Source organism: Chiloscyllium plagiosum, unplaced genomic scaffold, assembly GCF_037043375.1.
Source record: "Chiloscyllium plagiosum isolate Xiang-an unplaced genomic scaffold, Cpla_swu_hap1 HiC_scaffold_7, whole genome shotgun sequence".
Lineage (NCBI taxonomy): Eukaryota > Metazoa > Chordata > Chondrichthyes > Orectolobiformes > Hemiscylliidae > Chiloscyllium > Chiloscyllium plagiosum.
The window spans coordinates 99,972,041-99,986,487 of NW_028270145.1; positions in this window are offsets into that span (position 1 = coordinate 99,972,041).

Here is a 14,447-nt window from a genome sequence, read left to right on the forward strand (position 1 = left end):
AAGAAGGATGTGGAAGGTTTGGAACAGATGCAGAGGAGATTTGCTAGGATGTTGCCTGGTATGGAGGGAAGGTCTTACAAGGAAAAGCTGAGGGACTTGAGGCTGTTTTCGTTGGAGAGAAGAAAGTTGAGAGGTGACTTAATAGAGACATATAAGATCATCAGAGGGTTAGATAGGGTGGACAGGGAGAGCCTTTTTCCAAGTATGGTGACAGTGAGAATGAGGGGGCATAGCTTTAAATTGAGGGGTGATAGATATAGGACAGATGTCAGAGGTAGTTTCTTTACTCAGAGAGTAGGAAGGGTATGGAATGCTTTGCCTACAACGGTAATAGATTCACCAACTTTAAGTACATTTACGTCGTCATTGGACAAGCATATGGACATGGAATAGTGTCGGTTAGATGGTCTTCAGATTGGTATGACAGGTCAGCGCAACATCGAGGGCCGAAGGGCCTGTATTGCGCTGTAATGTTCTATGTAGATTCAGTGCATTAGTTAGGTGTAAATGTAGAGTAGTAGAAGAATGGGTCTGAGTGGGTTATTTTTCTGAGGGTCAGTGTAGGGCTGACTGGCCTGTTTCCACATTGCAGGGATTCTATGATTCTGAAGCTCATTATATGGATGTCATTGTTTAACCAAAGATAATGGCCTCGTGAGATCAAGACCTTTCTCTGTTCCTACAACTCCAATTGCATAAAACCCGTGATAAAAAATATTAAAGTTTACATTTGGAATCACGGAATCATACAGTGCAGGATAGGCCCTTCAGCCAATGGAGTCTGTGCTGACATATGAAAAACACCTGACTTTTAACCTAATCTTGAATGATTCAAGGCCCATAGCCTTGAATGTTATAGCGTGCCAAGTACAAATTCAGGTATTTTCTAAAGTATGTGGGGCAAATTGTTTCTCAAACCCTCTCAGGTAGTGCATTCCAGACCACCATCATGCTCTGCGCAAAAATCTTTTCCTCATATTTCCCATAAACGTCCTGTCCCTCACCTTGAACCTGTGTCCCCTCGTGACTGACACTTCAACTAAGGGGAATAGCTGCTCCTTATCAATCCTGTCCCTGCCTCTCATAATCTAATACACCTCAATCAGATTGCCCCTCAGCTTTTGCTGCTCCAACAAAAATAACCCAAGCCTATCTGACCTTTCCTCATTACTTAAATTTTCCATTGCAGGCAGCATCCTGGTGAAACTCCACTGCACCACCTTCCAGTGTAATTACAATCTTCCTATAATGAGGTGACTAGAACTGTATTCTAATATTCAAGCTGCGATCTCACCAAAGTTCTATACAACTCTTGACTTACCTGCTTTTGTAATCTGTGTCTTGATCAATAAAGGCAAGTATGGTGCTGGAAAAGCACAGCAGGTCAGGCTACAGGAGAATCAGGCAAGTGTCATATGTCTTTATCTCCACCCAACTAACATGCTCTTCAGAGATCTATGGACAAAAACACTGCAAGGCCCCTTTGTTCTGCAGAACTTCCTCATTCCATGCCATTCATTTACTGCTTCCTTGTCAAAATATTCCTTCCAACGTGTATCACTTCACACTTTCTTGTGTTAATTTCTATCTACCACTTAACTGCTCATGTTTACAATCCCACTTACATCTTCTTGTAGCCCAAAACACTGAACCTCACTGTTAACCACTTGGCCACTCTTCATGTCATATATAAACATACTGATCCAATATCAACCTGCACATCCCCCCACTCCCAAAAATACACAGTCATCGATGTCATTTGTATAAATGATGAATGATAGGGGACCCAGCACAGACCCCTGTGGCACTCCACTAGACACTGGCTTCCAATCACTGAAGCAGCCTTCTGTCATCACTCTGTCTCCGATAACTGAGTCCACCTTATCAAAATACCCTGTTTCCCATGTGCATTTGCTTTCTTGATTAATCTCCTATATGGGACCTTGTCAAAGGCTTTGCTGAAACCCAAATAATTACATCAAACTTCACTAACCTCATATACACATCTACTCACCTCCTCAACAAAGTTCAATCAAATTTGTTCGACCTGGCATTCCTCTGACAAAGCCATGTTGACTATTCCTGAGCAAGCCTTGTCTCTCCACATAGAAATAGTTGCTCTCCTTCAGGATTTTCTCCAATCATTTCCCTACCATTCACATGAGACCCACTGGACTGTGGTTCTTTGCCTTATCTCTACAACCCTTCTTAAATATCAGAATCACTTTCGCTGTTCCCCAGTCCTTTGACAACTTCCATAGTCAGAGAAGAATTAAAATTTTGAGTCAGTGCCCTGCAATTTCCTCTCTTGCCTCCCACAGTATCCTGAGACATAATTCACCCAGATTGGAGAATTGTCCACTTTTAAACCTGCCAACACACCTAATACCTTGTCCTTCCTTAAGTTAATTTGCTCAAGCACATTGCAGCTTCCCCCCTGGGTTCTATGCCTTAGACCTCATTCTTTTGGGTAAGATGAATGTAAAGTATTGGCTCAACACTTGACCAATGTCGTCTGGTTCCACCTACAGATTGCCCCCTTGATCCCTAATGGGCCTCATAGAATCACTACAGCGTGCAAGTAGGCCATTCAGCCCATCAAGTCCACACTGACCCTCTGAAGAGATCCCACTCAGACCCAGTCCTCTACCTTACCCATGTGACCCTGCATTTCCCATGGCTAATCCACCTAGCCTTCACATATTTGGACTATGGGAGGAAACCGAAGCACCCCGAGGGAACCCGTGCAGACACGGGGAGAATGTGCAAACTCCCCTGAGATTGGAATTGAACCTGGGCTCTGGCACCATGAGACAGCAGTGCTAATCACTGAGCCACCGTGTCCCACCCTACCAGTCCTTACTCTTTCCTTGGTCATTCTCTTTCCAGTTTTACTTATAGAATGTTTTGGGATTTTCCCTGAGTTAACTAGACAGAACTTTCTCATATCCGCATTCACTTTCCTAATTGCTTTCTTAAGCTCCTTTTTGTACTTTCTGTACTCCACTAATACATCTCTGATTTGTTCTCCTATCTAAAATTCTCTCTCTTGCTTCTCATTGTATGCAGTATATCTCTGATCATCCATGGTTCCCTGGGCTTTTTACTCCTTCCTATCATCTTAGAGGGAAAATGTTGGGCTTATACTCTCCCCATTTCTTTTTTTAATGCTCTCCCCTGCTCTTCTGCCAATTTCCACATTAACAGTGTTCCCAGTTTACCTTTACCAGATCCTGCCTTATTTTACTAAAGTCTTCTCTCCCCCAGTCCAAACCTGAAGCTTTTTTGTCAATTTCTTTGATCATAATAAGTTTAAATTGCACTATGTTATGATTGCTATCACTAAAATGCTCCCCTGCCATCATCTCAACCAAATGTCCAACTTCGTTCCCCTGAAATACGTCCAGAGCATCTCCATCCCTTGTTGGACCTTCTATATATTGTACACAAATTTGCATCTCAATTTCCCTCCAACTCTGTAGATGTCTATAATGAACACCCAGCAATGTGGCTACCCCTTTTTTTATTCCTAAGTTTTGCCCCCAGACTTCATTCAATGCCCCCTCCAAGATATTATCTTTTCTTACTGTAGTAACTGATTCCTTAACTAATAATGCAATGCTTTCTCCTCTTTTACTCCCTCCTCTGTCTCACCTGAAGACTCTATATCCCAGAATGTTGAATTGCCAATCCAACCCCTCCCTCAACCACATCTCTGTGATGGCTACTATATCACACTTTCACATATCAACCATTGTCCTTAACTTGCCCATTTTACACTCCTAGCGCTAAAGTAAAAACCATTGTGGCTTGTATTATTCCCTCAAAACTTATTACAACCAAACTCCCTCAGACTTGGTTTTTTTCCTGTGTGATTCTGTGCCCTTATTCTGCTAACAGCCTGTGTCCCCTCCCCCTGCTAATTAGGTTAAACTCCTCCCAACAGCACTAGCAAGCCACCCCGTGAGAATGTTAGCCTCGCTTTGGTTCCGATGTTGACCATTATGTTTCTATAGGTCCTACCTTTCTCAGAAATGGTCCTGGTGATCCATGAATTGAAACCCTCTCTCCTGAAATAACTGTTAAGCCACACATTTATCTGCTTTATTCTCCTATTTCTACGCTTGCTAGCATGTGGCACTGGGAGTAATCCAGATACTACAACTTGAGAAAGCTCTCTGAATTCTTCCCTCAAGCTCCTTTCTGCCTATGTCAATGGTACCAGCATGTGCTACTATCCTCTCACTCAGACGCCCTGCAGCCGTTTAGTGATATTTGAGATCTTAGCATCAGGGAAGGAACCCACCATCCTGCAGTCTCATTGATGGCCACAGTAATGCCTATCTGTTCCCCCTGGCTGTAGAATCCCCTGTTACTATTGCTCTTCCTCTCATCCTCTCCTCCACTTCTTTTTGGCTGCTTGTGGTGTGGGAAGTTTGGCTCTGTTTGCAATCCCTGAAGGAACCAGTATCCTCATCAGCCTCCAATATGGAATATCGATTTGTGAGTGGGGCCCCAGGGACTCCTGAACCACCTGCCAGTTGCTTCTGGACTATCTGATGGCCATCCATTCCCTTCCTTCTTCAGGGCCTTTCTTCCGCAGTGTGACCATCTCTCTGAAAGTACTATCCACAATGCTTTCAGACTTGTGGATGCTCCACAATGTCCCTGTTGGGACACATGGTCAGAGGTGGCACAATATGGCTGCCAGTTGGCATAAATATGGCAGACATTTTTAGCTGCAATGACAGAATTAGCATGTCTGTTTCAACATTAGAGTGAGATCACAAGTTCGCTTTGGTGGCCTTGAAAAGAAGGTAAGTACAAGGTAATAAGGTCAATTTTTAACAAAAAAATCTAACAATTTAAAATACAAGGAGTGGTGTACTAGTCCACAGCTGCAGATGTCTGTAAGAGGCAGACTGATTGGAGATATCTAGAAACAGGAAGAAAGTGTGGATTGAAGATGCTGGAGAGTCAATAGTCGAAAAATGGTGTTGGAAAAACACAGCAGATCAGGCAGCATCTGAGGAGCAGGAGAGTCAATGATTTGGACATAAGGTTTTCATCAGGAATGTCTCAATATCTAGGAATGGACAACCTGAAGGTTGTAACAAGAATTTGAAGCAAAGTATGATCTCACAATAATAAAAACGTGTTTGGTTATTGAGTATTGAGAAGTTAGGAAATGCAATCATCGTAAACTTTAAGACATTTGGCTGAATTCCATTAGACAAAGGACTATAGATAGAGGAGAAGAGTTCCCAAGCATTCAGTGAGAGGGACTGAATGACAAGTTGGGAAAACAGACAACCTCTCAAGGACACCAGCTTGACTTCGAGAAATTAAACGATGGTAAATAAGCAAATCCAAACACCAAAGATGGAGACAGTTCAAATAAATTTATACATCCAAGTATCAAGGTAGGAAGGACATAAGGTAAAAGGGGAATGAGAAAATATTTTGTAAAATCATAGGAGTTCAAAGAAGCTTACTGATTTTGGAAGTGATTGAATTTCAAGCTTATTAGTAGAATTTGAATAGATGTTGTCTTATTAAGTAAAAGAGTTTGTGTAGATGCATTTCAAGTAAGGACAGAAAATTTCATCACAGAAGCAATCTACAACTTAAAACACTTGCATGCAGCAAGTGAATAGAAGGAGTCATAGTTGCATTTACAGGATAGAGGGGCAATGTTTACCTAACCTTCCAAGGTTAAGTTGGACAGAAGCTGCTCACAAGTCATTGGCTGAAGAGTTCAAACATTGTGTGTAACCATATAAATTTATATATAATTAACCTTATATTAGAACTGATATTATGAATTTTACAGCAATTAGTAGGAATTAGCATTGTAACTTCTATAATTAATACAGTGGAAAATATAAGACGAGTAACAGAATTTGATAAGGATAGCAATGAATAACAGAATTCAAACATTGTTTAGAAATAAGAAAGTCTGGGAAATGTCTGAAAAAGAGCATAACAGTTAACATAAGAATAAAAATTAATGAAGTACATTGTAAGATTCCAAGGCCTGATAATAACAATGCCTGATAAGCATCATGAGATCATGGGAGAGCCTACGGCAGTCCATAGGATTGTCCATCATTGATCATGCGTTTACAGGATTGGACATATAGATTGGTGGGCATGGCTAACAATGACATTCATGTTGCACATAATCATTGTAATGCAAAATGTGTAAAAATGCTGTACTTGACTGGGAGGGCCAGAGGGTTCCCTGGACACTGTTACAGGAACCTATTCCCTGTTGCATGGTAAAAGAGCTCTGAATAAAGATCGATGGTGTAGCTAAATGCAGAACTCAATACGCCTCTTTGACCTCTCTCCCCAGTAATGCCCAGCTGCCATTCTAGCTCTGAAAATCCAAGCTTCCAGGTGCTGCAGCTGGACACAGTGCACTCATACTGGCTCCAGGCACTGGAAATCTGCCCAGCTTCACACATGGAGCAAGAGGAGCAAACCACAGCTTGGAGTTCTCTTGCCATGACTAAACCCTTTAAAATATAAGACCATTCAAAGGCTTATTTAAAAATAATTAAACCAAATAAATCCCTACCTTTGCTTAAACTGTGACTTACAATTTAATATGGTTTGGAAATGTTAGTGATTATGTTCAAAATTAAAATTGTGTTCTTTCTTGATTTTTAGAGAAACCATGTACACAGTTCCCTTTTCCATGCAAGAGTTAAGATATGTGTTGAAAATACATTCCATTATAGAGATACATTTTAATAATGTGAGATTTGTTTATTTACTCTTTTAATCTTTGGATTTTGCTATCAAGTTCTGTCTCCTTGGCTGGCGATTAAACTAAAATTATCAGAGTAGGTCAATGACACAAATACACAACTCCAGCTTTGTGAAATTGAAAAAATGCATTCTTCTCATTTTGGTTGGTTCTGAGCAAAAACAAGTTGCTTCTGTAGCTTCCACCTAAACATAAGATCAAATAAGGTTCTTCAAAATTATGGGCATCTGCAGTTTTAAATGAACGAAGTTATTCCAAGACATAATGACATACTTGGAGTCAATCACCTCATGTGAAATTTGACCATGATTTATGGCTGGGACGATATCTAACCTCACTTCAGAATCAAAGATATAAATAAATCTGCACAACAAAATGTACATTGATCTGAATGGTGTCAGTGGAAAATTAAGAAAAATAAAGTTTCAATCATTTTGTTACACTAAAGTACCAAGCACTCAAGTCTGTCTTTTTTTTTAACACATTGCAATTTATGGTGCAATCATTGTTCTAAATTTCTGTGGAAATCTTGTCTGTACACAATCAGAGACCAAAAGAGCAGGATGGCAATTTAGTCAATCTAGACGAGGTACTAATGTGCTTCAGCAGCACAGGTTGAACGAGTCTATTGTCAAGGACAAACAATACTACTGCCAAGGAGATCACTTCAAAAACTAACCTGTTGTAGGAAAAAAGTTGCAGGCAAGTCAAGCATGAAACTAATCACTGCCAAGGATTGGTTTTAGGTCAAGGAAGGTGGTATAAAAACACAGCTATTGACAGCAAATCACAAAATTTCTGGCATCTGTTATCAAAGATATAACTGTAAGAATCTGATTCTCATCATGAAAAAGAACATTACTACGGGGTATCCAAGATGGTGGCCATCTGAACGGACTGCTTTGCTGGACTCTGCACCACACCACAAGCAAAACGCTGCTTTAACCCACCCTACTCAAACCATTTCACTAAATGTAAATGCCGAATTAGCCATAGAATCTTCATCAATCACTTTTTTGTGGAATGGAAATGACATAAAAATGGAAAAAATTCGAGTAAGTCCCAAAACGTGGGGCACTCATTGGAGGATCGAGTTCGCCTGTGGCCACCAGTCCGAGTGACCCGATTACTCACCAGGTTCTTATCACAGAGATCGCAAAGATGCACGAAAAACTCGAAGGCAGGATTGATGAAAGGTTGAACAGTAAATTGGATCTGCTCTCCGCCATATTTCAAAAACATAATCAGCAGCTTGAGGACCTCAAGGAGAGAGCGGATGATGTCAACCACAATGGCAGAAACCTTGATCGATTCATCCAAAGATTGAATCCAAGCCCTTGAAAAGCAGGCCCATAACTTAGAGTCAAAGAGCCATAGAGATGTTCAGCATGGAAACAGCCTTCGGTCCAACCCATCCATGCCAACCAGATATCCCAAACCAATCTAGTCCCAGCTGCCAGCACCCAGCCCATATCCCTCCAAACCCTTACTATTCACATACCCATCCAAATGCCTCTTAAATGTTGCAATTGTACCAGCCTCCACCACATCCTCTGGCAGCTCATTCCATGCAAATACCACCCTCTGCGTGAAAAAGTTGCCCCTTAGGTCCCTTTTATATCTTTCCCCTCTCACCCTAAACCTATGCCCTCTAGTTCTGGACTCCCCGACCACAGGGAAAAGACTTTGTCTATTTATCCTATCCATGCCCCTCGTAATTTTGTAAACCTCTATAAGGTCACCCCTCAGCCTCCTACGCTCCAGAGAAAACAGTCCCAGCCTGTTCAGCCTCTCCCTATAGCTCAAATCCTCCGACTCTGGCAACATCCTGGTAAATCTTTTCTGAACCCTTTCAAGTTTCACAACATCTTCCCAATAGGAAGGAGACCAGAATTGCATGCATTATTCCAACAGTGGACTAACCAATGTCCTGTACAGCCGCAACATGACCTCCCAACTCCTGTACTTAATACTCTGACCAATAAAAGAAAGCACACCAAATGCCTTCTTCACTATCCTATCTATTTGCAAATCCACTTTCAAGGAGCTATGAACTTGCACTCCAAGGTCTCTTCGTTCAGCAACACTGTCTAGGACATTACCATTAAGTGTATAAGTCCTGCTAAGATTTGCTTTCCCAAACAGCACCTCACATTTATCTGAATTAAACTCCATCTGCCACTTCTCGGCCCATTGGCCCATCTGATCAAGATCCTGTTGTAATCTAAGGTAACCTTCTTCACTGTCCACTACACCCCCAATTTTGGTATCATCTGCAAACTTACTAACTGTACCTCTTATGCTCACATCCAAATCATTTATGTAAATGACAAAAAATAGAGGCTCCAGCACCGATCTTTGTGGCACTCCACTGGTCACAGGCCTCCAGTCTGAAAAACAACCCTCCACTACCACCCTCTGTCTTCTACCTTTTTGCCAGTTCTGTATCCAAATGGCTAGTTCTACCTGTATTTCGTGAGATCTAACCTTGCTAACCAGTCTCCCATGGGAACCTTGTTGAACGCCTTACTGAAGTCCATATAGATCACATCTACCACTCTGCCCTCATCAATCCTCTTTGTTACTTCCTCAAAAAACTCAATTAGGTTTGTGAGACATGATTTCCCACGCATAAAGCCATGCTGACTATCCTTAATCAGTCCTTGTCTTTCCAAATACATGTACATCCTGTCCCTCAGGATTCCCTCCAACAACTTGCCACCACCAACGTCAGGCTCACCAGTCTATAGTTCCCTAGCTTCTCCTTACTACCCTTCTTAAAGAGTGGCACCATGTTAGCCAACCTCAGTCTTCCGGCACCTCACCTGTGACTATTGATGATACAAATACCTCAGCAAGAGGCCCAGCAGTCATTTCCCTAGCTTCCCACAGAGTTCTTGGGTACACCTGATCAGGTCCGAGGGATTTATCCACCTTTATGCGTTTCAAGACATCCCTCACTTCCTCCTCTGTAATATGGACATTTTGCAAAGTGTCAGCATCTATTTCCTTACTTTCTATATCTTCCATCTCCTTTTCCACAGTAAATACTGATGCAAAATACTCATTTAGTATCTCCCCCATTTTGAGAATAGGGTCAGGAGGAAAAACGTTTGTATCATCAGTCAATCAGAGGGGATGGAAGGTCTCAGCCAGTGAACCTTTTCAAGAACTGGCTGCAGTGATTCCACAAATTAGAAGTCGATATGGAGCGGGTGAAAGTTGAAATTGAAAGAGCTCACCGGGTTATGGTGCAAAGGTCAGGTACAGACCAGCTCTCTCGCCCTGATATCATGTTGTTTCACAGCTACAGGGACAAAAAATAAATCATGGAAGTCTCTAGAACCCAGGGAAAAGATCTGAAGGCTTTAGTTCATGAGGGATCCAGGGTCATTTTTTTTCAGGACAGCTCAGTGGTGGTGGTCCCAAAAAGAAACTTTTACGATGATATTAAGAGAAGATTAAGAGAACACAGGATCCAATACTCTTTCAGGTACCCAGCACTGCTTTGGTTTACATTCAATGTATCCAGACATTCATTCGACTCTCCAGAGAAAGCAAAAACTCTTGTGGATATGTTAAATTAGCCTGGATGATGTAATGGACACAGACAATAATCTTTGTTTTAAAGAAAATCTTGTTCGTTTTTTTTCAATTCTGTGGTACTAAACAGCATTAAATTGTACTTGGGGATGGGTAGAGTACTCACTTTTCACTCCTTTGTTAACTCCAACGTCATTTTTCTTTTTGCTTGTGTCTGTGACTCTAGCTAGAAAGAGTAAGGAAGGTATTTGCAATGGCTAGATGCTTATCTAAGGGCAGTTTTTGTATTCAACTGTCCTGGTTGACATATTGTCAACGGGGCAGAAGACAGGGTTTTAGGATGTGTAGGTATTCCCTTTGGGTGGGGTGGTGGGGTGAGGTGGTGATGGGGTGGGTGGTGGTCGGGGACGGTCAGCTTCCCTATTCAGCGCCATTGGCACTTTGTATTTTGTTTTGTTTTTTGGTTCCTGTTGCAAATGGCTTTCTATGTTTTGAAGGTTTGGTAATTGTAGTAGTTGTTTTAGCCTTTGTAATTTTAGTGTTCTGTGGATTTACTTTCAGTGAGGCTCAGTGATTTATGATTAGAGTTCTTCCTCTCTGGAATCCAAATGTCTCTACAGAGTGTTATTGCTCATCTTTCAACACTAGGAGTAGGGGAGTGGTCATGCTTGTGAGGAAGAATCTCCCATTTAATTTACTGGATTGTATTAAAGACATGTGTGGGAAATTTATAATTCTCAAAGCCTATATATACGGAAAATAATACGGTATTTTAAATGTTTACTGTACCCTGGCCCACCCCTTTAAATTCCTGCTGGATGTATTTTCCAACCTCATTAATCTGACATCCTGACACATTACCTTGAGGGGATTTTAACTATCTTATGGACTCCACGGTAGACAGAGTGCCCAAAGGCTCCCAATTTTTCCAATCTAAACAATTGTGGATCTGCGTGTAGAACTAGGGCTGGTGGATGTTTGGAGGCACCTCCATCTCACAGGCAGGGATTTTACGTTCTTCTGCAACCCACACACAGGTACCACACCAAGATTGAGTTCTTCCTAACCCCTGCAGGACCCTGGATTTGGTGGCATCCTGCACATTTGGGAATATTAACATCTCTGATCATGCAGATGTATACTTATTGGTTAAGATTAAGGGCAATGTAACAGGTTCAGGACACTGGCAAATGGTTCCCTCATTCTTAGAGATAGTAAGTTCACTGAGTATTTTTCCAATGAATTCAGAGCTTTCCTAGCCAGTAACTCAGACTCGGGCAGCAACCTGTCCATTCTTTGGGAAATCACTAAAAATAACCCCGGGAATAATTAATTCCTACTCTGCCAGTAAGAAACAGCAGAAGGAAGAGCAGTAGTGCTTGCTTGAAATATGGCTGAGTGCAGCCAAGACAGCATACTTTAATAGGCCCTCTGTGGATAAGTTACAGAGGGTCACAGTGCTTTGGTTTACGCTGAACTCCATGCTTACACAGACAGCCAAGAAGGAACTTACTTTTGCAAAACAAAAGTTGTTTGAGCATGGCAATAAATCAGGCAAATACTTAGCATATCTTGCCAGGAAAAGAAATGTCCCCCAAGCCATGGCTTGATCGGGGAAGGAACAGGATCTCTTACCTGTGACTCTAAAAAGATAAACACTGCACTTTAGAGATTTTATTCTGAATTATACCAACCTGAATATGGTGAGAATGGGCGGGTTAGGATGGAGTCTTTTTTTAAGGACCTGGATCTTTCAGGTGTAACCCTCGAACAAACATCTTTCCTTAACGCCCAATTATCAGTGCAGGAAGTGCAGGAGGCTGTGAAGCAGCTTCAGATGGACTTACTAATCCTGATGGACTTACTAGTGAATTTCATAAAGAATTTATACTGTCAGGGCCAATGCTCAACATGTTTAATTACTTGTACAGTCATCATCCTTAAGGGAGGCTAATATCTCTCTTATTCTTAAGATAAGGAAGACCCCAGAGGACTGTGTCTCCTACAGGCCCATCTCACTTTTAAGTGTCAATTTTAAAATCCTACCTAAGACCCTTGCACTAAGGCTGGAACTGTGCTGCTCTCCATTATCAAAGAGGACTAGACAGCTTTATAAAGGGCCGCAGAACTTCCAACAATGTTAGGAGATTGCTCAATATGATCCAAGCATGCCAACAACAAGCTGTACGGGGATTAGTGATCTCTCTATATACAGAGAAGGTATTCGATCAGGATAAGTGGCTGTACCTCTTTGATACTCCAGAATGATTTGGCTTTGATGAAACTTTTGTCAAGTGGATAATGGTCCTTTATAGTGACCCTCTGGCTGTGATTCTCAGCAAGGGTGTTGGATCAAGTAATTTCAATGTACTTAGGGGCAGTTGACAGGACTGTCCCCTCTCGCCATTGCTTTCACATTGGTGATTGAGCCATTGGCAGAGGCCATTCGTAGGGACCCCAACATATCTGCCCCAGAAATGGGAGTAAAGTCACACAAGATTACACTGCACATGGATGATGTCCTTATTTTTCTGTCAAACCCAGCAGGTTTGGTATCTCATCTGAAACTATGTATCAATTTGTTTGGTGTCTATTCAGACTACAAAATCAATTTTGCTAAATTGGAGGCCATGCCTAAGGTTGTGGGGTGGGGGTGGGGGGTGGAGTGGGGGGGTGGGGGGTGGAGTGGGGGGGTGGGGGGGGGTGGAGGTGGGGGGGGGGAGGTCTCCAAAAAATGCTTGACTTTGAAGATGGACCTTGATTTCCTTTTAAGTGGTCATGGGAGATTTCCTAGGTATATTTATCACTCCCATCTTTGATCAGATATTTAAAGCTAACTTTACCCACTCATTTGACAAAATCAAACAAGACCTCTGAAGATGGGTCGGGGCAGGCATTTCCAATATCCTGGCTGGGCCGGATAGCCATTATTAAGATGAATGTTCTCCCTTGCCTATTATATCTGATTCAAATGCTTCCTTTAGTCTTCACAAGAAAGACATTCAGGAGACTGAATAGCTGACTTAGCTCTTTCATCTGGCAACATGAATGACCCCTTATCAAACTAACCAAATTACAACTACCCACAGACTGGGGGGAGTAGACTTCCCGGATATTACAAACTACCAATTACGCTCTCTCTTATCTTATGTGAGTGACTGGACTTGCGAGGACTCTGCTTCAATATAGCTGGACATCAGAACTTCTGAGGCAAAGTGCCCCCTCATTAGTCTGCTGTTCCTGGGCAAAATAAGGACAGTTAAGGAATATTGCCATAATCCTTTAAATATTAATATCATTAAAGCATGAAGAGCAATGTAACCAAAACGTTATTTCTTACTCCTATAATTGGCATGGTGGAGAAAGTGAGGTCTGCAGATGCTGGAGATCAGAGCTGAAAGTGTGTTGCTGGAAAAGCGCAGCAGGTCAGGCAGCATCCAGGGAACAGGAGAATCGATGTTTCGGGCATAAGCCACCAGGCTTCCAAACAGGGACAATAAATTCTGGGTTTAATCTCTGGAAAGCTAGGAGTGTGTTGCCTGGGTGACTTATTTGAGGGCAAACAATGATGGCCTTTGATCGATTAACTCAGAAGTACAAACTACCTAGCAGAGACATCTTTCGATTTTTCCAAATCAGAGATTTCATCCAAAAACCAACTACACTTTTAACCAATCATTATAGATCTGACACAGAGAAGAGGGTGCTTAGCGCTAAGAACACACGCTCTGTCAGCACTCGATTACCTGTTGGAGGTGGTCCCTTGGAAGAGACCAAGCAGCTTTATAAGGTCAGGAAAAGAGAGCTAGGAGTTGAGATGTCTTCTGAGACATGGGATAATATTTGGAAAAATGCAAGAAAGATCTTAATTTGTAACAGTTGAAAATTCTCCACAGTGTCTATATGGCCCTAGATCGCCTTTCAAAATTCAAAGTAAGAGTATCCTCAACATGTCCCAAATGCACAACGAGTAGGGGTACTCTCACTCATTGCCTTTGGTCCTGCCACAGGTTCCGAACATACTAGAGCACTGTGGTAGGTGAAATAGAGAGGATCTTGGGGACAAAATGGAGATGAACATGGTCTCTCTTATCCTGGGCCTCCCAGTGTACTTCCTTTAGATGCACAT